Source organism: Orycteropus afer, unplaced genomic scaffold (genome assembly GCF_000298275.1).
Source record: "Orycteropus afer afer isolate SDZICR_OR568_19922 unplaced genomic scaffold, OryAfe1.0 scaffold00024, whole genome shotgun sequence".
Lineage (NCBI taxonomy): Eukaryota > Metazoa > Chordata > Mammalia > Tubulidentata > Orycteropodidae > Orycteropus > Orycteropus afer.
Genome location: NW_006921611.1, coordinates 4,373,703 through 4,380,290, shown reverse-complemented (window position 1 = coordinate 4,380,290; position 6,588 = coordinate 4,373,703).

The window sequence follows — 6,588 nt, the reverse complement described above, 5'->3', positions numbered from 1 at the left end:
GGGTGGAGGGTCAACGAAAGAGGGGGAGGCCTTCAACGAGATGGATTGACACGGTGGCTGCAATGATGGGCTCATGTATAGCAGGGATTGTGGGGCTGGTGCAGGATAGGGCAGTGTTTCGTTCTGCTGTGCATGGAGTCACTATGAGTCGGAAATGACTCGATGGTACTTAACAACAACAACAACAATGCGAGTAATCAAAACTTTTTTCAGTATTGCCAGCTGTTGAAGTTTAATATTTAGTGTACTTGATATAATCTTATTCTACCAACTTGCATATGTTAATGGATGAATTAATCAATATGAAATTTTACATGCTCTTAATTTTATTTATTTTTTTTTACCACCATTGCTTCCACCAAAACTTGGGAAGAGAATGATTTCATTAGATGAACCCCATCAGTAGCTAGCACTGCCAGTTTAACTCACTGTTGGATCTACAATCCTTCCCTGTAAGTAGTGCATAAAAAATCAGATCCTTCAGCTTCTCCTGTGCTGGATTATAGATATATGCTCCCATCCCCAGTTGTTAATTTTAACATCACCTTTAAATGATCTACACATTTATATATGTTAAATTATGGTATTCTTCTTCATTACTGGTTAAATTCCAAATTCCCTGTTTTATCTTAGCATTTATCAAAACTCAGAATTGTTCTAATGCTTCGTGGAAACCCTCCCCCCTCTGAAAATTGTCTCCATGAGTTTTTAGTCTCATTTCTCAAGTTCTCATTGAATGAGTCTCCTCTCAGCTAAAATAAATAGCTTAACTTGCCTAAGTTTAGCTTGGAACAGACTCACGGCCAGCGAAGTGAGTTCAATGGCTGAGGTGAGGTACCCCACCAAGGGGCCTCATAACCCAATTCAGACTACTATCCCCTGTCTGTCCTTTTTGGGAGCTCTGGTAGCATAGTGCCTAAGGCACTTGACTGCTAACCAGAAGGCTGGTGGTTCAAACCCACCAACCAGCCACTCCTCAGAAGGAAGATGGGGCAATCTACTTCCGTAGTGATACTTCCTCGGAAACCCAAGGAAGGGTCTCTATGAGTTGGGTCCAGACTCGACGGCACATAACAACAACAACAAGTTTAGCAAGTAAAAAAACAGAGCCTTGTACTCTAATTTGGAAATTCATAGTTCTAGAATCAGTATGGTTACTCATTTCTAACGTCTCTTTAATGGGTACTCGGCTTCAGTGGGTTAATCAAACCACTCCTCCCTCAGCCACTACCAACAGGAAAGGTATGATTGGTGCTCTTCATGGGCATGTGTTCTTATGTGGAGATCAGAATACCTCTCTATTGATAAACCAAACCCAGGTGATAAACCTCACACTTGTGTATTGCCCTGTTTGGATGGGTGGACATGACAGGCCAATGCACTGTAGGCCATTTAGGCATCCCATTGTGAGTATACTCCTATCATGAAAGTACTCACAGGGTGAGAAGTTTAAAAATTGACTCAAACCAAGAGATCTATTAATAACTATTACAATCCCATCTAACTTGGTCCTGAAATGGGATATAGGTTTTTTTTTTTTTTTTTTTGGGGGGGGGGGTTATTGTGGTGAAAGCATACACAACAAGATATGTGCCAATATAACAATTTCCACATTTACAAAAATGACATTTTTCATGTTGTGCCACCATTATTGCTATCCTTTTCCAAAATATCATGCCACCATTAGCATAAACTCAATACCCTCAAAACAAAACAAAAACTTCTCCTTTCCTTCCTCCCTCCTCCCACTGATAACCACTAATAATCTTTAGTGTGTGTGTATATATATATATATATTCACTGGTGGTGTAGTGCCTAAGGCAATTTGATTGCTAACCAGAAGGCTGGTGGTTCAAACCTACCAGTCACTCCCTGGAAGGAAGTTTGGGGAATCTATTTCCATAGAGATAACAAGGAGAGGTTGCTATATACATGGATAGATAGATAGATAGATAGATAGATAGATAGATAGATAGAGATAGAGATAGATAAATTTTTTTCCCAAACCTATGTAGAAATTTTTCCTTCCCTTCCCTCTCATCTCTCTGGTAACCACCAAAGAAAATTTCCTTCTATCTATAAACCTTTCCTTGACGTTGTACAACTGTGGAATATTACAATATTTGTCCTTTTGTGATTGACTTATTTCACTCAGCACAATGTGCTCCAAGTTCATCCATGTTATGTGGTGTTTTTCAGAGTCTACATTATTCTTGAGGGTTGCATGGTATTCCATTGTGTATATGTACCACAGTTTGTTTATCCATTCCTCAGTTGATGGGCACTTAGGTTCTTTCCATCTCTTTGCTATTATGAATAGTGCTGCAATGAACATGGGTGTGCACATATCTATTTGGGTCCTGCCTCTCACTTCCTTAGGATATATACCTAGTAACGGGATTGCTGGATCAAATGGTATTTCTAATTCCAACTTTTTAAGGAATTGGCATACTGATTTCCACAGTGATTGTATCATTTTACATTCCCACCAGCAGAGTATGAGAATCCCAATCTCTCCACATCCTCACCAGTGTTTGTTATTTTCTGTCTTGTTGGACTTTGCTATTAATGCTGGGGTGAGATGGCATCACATGGTTGTTTTGATTTGCATCTCTCTAGTGGTCAATGATCACAAACATTTCTTCATGTTTCTTGGCTGCCTGAATGTCTTCTTTTGTTGAGGTGTTGGAATTTCTATAAATTTTAGAGATCTTTGATATGTCATTGCTGACTGACATATTGTTTCCCATTCTGTAGCTTCTCTTTTTACTCTCCTGGAGAAATCTTTTGATGCAGATAAGAATTTAATTTTTTAGAAGGACCCAATCATCTACTTTATCTTCTGCTGTTTGTGCATCTTGAGTTATGCTTGATAGTCTATTTATGCCACAAATTAGGGCCCCTAACTTTGCCCATATTTTTTCTTTGATGAACTTTATAGCTTTAGGTTTCACGTTTAAGTCTTTGACCCGTCTGGAGTTAGTTTTTGTGTATGGTGTGAGATATGGATCTTATTTCATTTTTCTGCAAGTGCATAAACAGTTTTGCTAGCACCATTTGTGAAAGAGACTATCTCTTACCCATTGAGTAGATTTTGGCCCTTTGTCAAAGATTGGCTGACCAAGGTTCGCTGAATCTGTTTCTGGGTTCTCAGTTCTGTTCCACTGGTCTATGTGTCTATTGTACCAATTTTACTTCTTCCTTATACATTTGGATGCCTTTGATTTCCCTTTCTTGCTTTATTACCCTGGCTAAGACTTCCAATACAATGTTGAGTAGAAGTGGAGATAAAGGGCATCCTTGTCTCATACCTTTTCACAAGGGGAATAGTTTCAGTTTCTCTCCATTGAGAATAATGTGGGCTATTGGTTCACATATATACCCTATATGATGTTGAAGAATTTCCCTTCTATTCCTATTTTTCTGAGAGTTTTTGTCAGGAATTGGTGTTGGATTTTGTCAAATGCCTTTTATGCATCGATTGATATGATCATGTGGTTCTTTTCTTTTGTTTTATTTATGTGATGGATGACATTGATTGTTTTTCTAAGGTTTAACCATCCTTGCATACTTTGTATGAACCCCACTTGGTCATAATGTATTTTTTTGATATGTTGTTGGAGTCTCTTGACTAGTATTCTGTTGAAGATTTTTGCAACTGTACACATGAGGGATATTTGCCTGTAGTTTTCCTTTCTAGTGGTGTCTTTGCCTGGTTTTGGTATCAAGGTTATGCTTGCTTCATAAAATGAGTTAGGGAGGATTCCATCCTTTTCTATGTTTTGGAATACTTTGAGTAGTGTTGGTATCAGCTCTTCTCTGTATATTGGTAAAATACCCAGTGAAACTATCTGGGGCAGGACTTTTTTTTGGTTGGTGATGTTTTTATAACCTGTTCAATTTCTTCTTTTGTTGTGGGCTTGGTCACATTTTCTACCTCAGTCTGTGTTAGTTTAGGTAAGTAGTGTGTTTCTAGACATCTGACCATTTCTTTTGGGTTCTCATAATCGTTGGAGTACAGTTCCTTATAGTATCTTGGTATTATTCTTCTTCTTTCTGTTGGTTCTGTTATTATACCACCCATTTCATTTATTATTCATGTTATTTGCATCTTCTCCTTCTTTTTCTTTTTTAAGTTTGCCAGTAGTTGTCAATTTTATTAATCTTTTCAAAGAACCAACTTCTAGTCTTGTTGATCTTTTCTATTGTCTTTCTGTTTTCTGTTTCATTTGTTTCTGCTTGAATCTTTATTATTTCTTTTCTTCTGGTGACTGTAGGCTTCTTTTGCTGCTCTTTTTCTATTTGTTAGAGATGTTGGGTTAATGTGTTGATTTTGGCTCTTTCTTCTTTTTTGATATGTTCAACTTATGCTTTACATTGCCCTCTGATCACTGCTTTTACGACATCCCAGATCTTTCGGTATGCTTTATTTTCATTCTCATTTGATTCAAGGCATTTTTTAACTTCATTTTTTATTTCTTCTATTACCCAGTCGTTTTTGTGGAGGGTGTTATGTTTGTCTTTTTTCCATTGGTCTTCCTAGTGTTGATTTCTAATTTTATAGCTTTGTGATATGAGAAGATGCTTTGCAGTACTTCAGTGTTTTCAAATTTATCGAGGCTTGCTTTGTGGCCTAACATATGGTCTATCCTGGAGTATGTTCCATGCGTGCTGGAAAAGAATGTATATTTTGCTGTTATTGGGTGAAGTGCTATGTAAATGTCTATAAGATAAAGTTGGTAGGTCGTATTGTTTCATTCTTCTGCATCTTTGTTGAGTTTCTTTCCAGTTCTTCTGTCTCTTATTGAAAATGGTGTATTAAAGACTCCTACTATTACTGCAGTCATCTATTTGCCTTTTCAATTCTGTTAAAATCTGATTTATGTATTTTGGGGCTCTTTCATTTGGTGCATAGATATTTATTACAGTTACATCTTCTTGTTCAATGGATCCTTTAATCATCACATAATGTCTTTCCTTGTCTTTATGGTTGCTTTTGTCTTTGTTTCTAAGGCGAGTCTCTTGTAGACAGCATATTGGGTCATGTTTTCTTATCCAGTCTGCAACTCTCCATCTCTTCAGTGGTACACTTAATCCATTGACATTCCAAATAATTATCAACAAGCATGAATGATGTCATTTTGTTATGTGTTTTTTCATGGTGTTGCTGATTTATATATACATATATATACATTCATATAATTTTCTGTGCTGAACTCATTTTGTTTATGAATCGTGTTATCATCTCCTTTGTTGTTATTGTTTTAGTATTTTCTAAATATTTGTGCTTGTCCTTATTTTTATTTGATGTGAAGGTTTATTATTTTTCTTTGAGGTTATCCTTTACTTTATTATTTTCTCCATAAGTTTAAAACAGTCTGTCTTTTCTCACAATTGTCTTGATTTCCTCACCATTTAGAAATTCTGCAACTAAACTCTTTTTCCCTTCTTGTTGGTTTGTTGTCATCCTTATTTACCAATTTATGTCTCTGGTTCTCTGTTTACAGTATTATAAGCTTATTTTACTTTGGATTCTTCTATAACTAGGTTCATTTCTGGGTTATGTCATCATTGGTTGCTGTTTGCTGTTGCTGAGTCAAAGGACTCCTTTAAGATCTTTTGTAAGGTTGGTCTGGTTTTAACAAATTCCCTTAATTTCTGCTTATCTGGAAATTTCCTAATTTCACCCTCATATTTGAGGGACAATTTTGCTGGGTATGTAATTCTTGGCTGAAGATTTTTTCTTTCAGGGTTTTATATGTATTATCCCTTTGCCTTCTCACCTGCATGGTTTCTGCCAAGAAATCAGAACTTAGTCTTATTGGTACCCTTTACAGGTAAATTTTCATTTTTCCTGTCCTGCTTTCAGTATTCTTTCTTTGTCTTTGGTTTTGGTGTGTTTGATGATGCTATGTCTTGGTGATTTTCTTTTGAGGCTATCCTGATTGGGGTCCATTGAACTTCTTGAATGGACATATTCTTGTCTTTCATCATATTAGGGAAATTATCTTCCAACAAATCTTTGACAATTTTCTGTCTCTTCCTGTTCTAGAATGCTGATTAATGAAGGTTATTCCTCTTGATGGTATTCCACATGAACTTTAGGATTTCTTCATTTTGTTTTGATATTTTGTCTGATTGATCCTTTAACAAAGTAGTATTGAGGTATTTGTCTTCAATCTCATTAATTCTGTCTTCTCTTGATTTGATTCTACTCCTTTCTCCATTAAATGTGTTATCTATTTCTGAAATCTTAGTATTAATCTTCCAGATTTCTGTTCATTGTTTTTGTATCATTTCCAAATTTTTTGTTTATTTTGTCAATTTGCTCTTGCATAGTTTTCCTAAATTGTTCTAGAGTTTTGTCTGTTTTCCTTAATTTTGTCTGAATTTTCATTCTTCTTGTTGGTGTTTTCCTTGATCTTCTCTCAATCTATTGAATGTACCAAAATATAATTCTTTTGAATTCCTTATCAGGGAGTTACAATGCTGCTTCTTCCTCAGGGATGTTTTCTGGGTTTGTATCCTGGTCCCTAGCTAGGTAAGCACGGGCGGGCTTGTGCTTAGTCCCCGGGAGCGAGGTAAGCA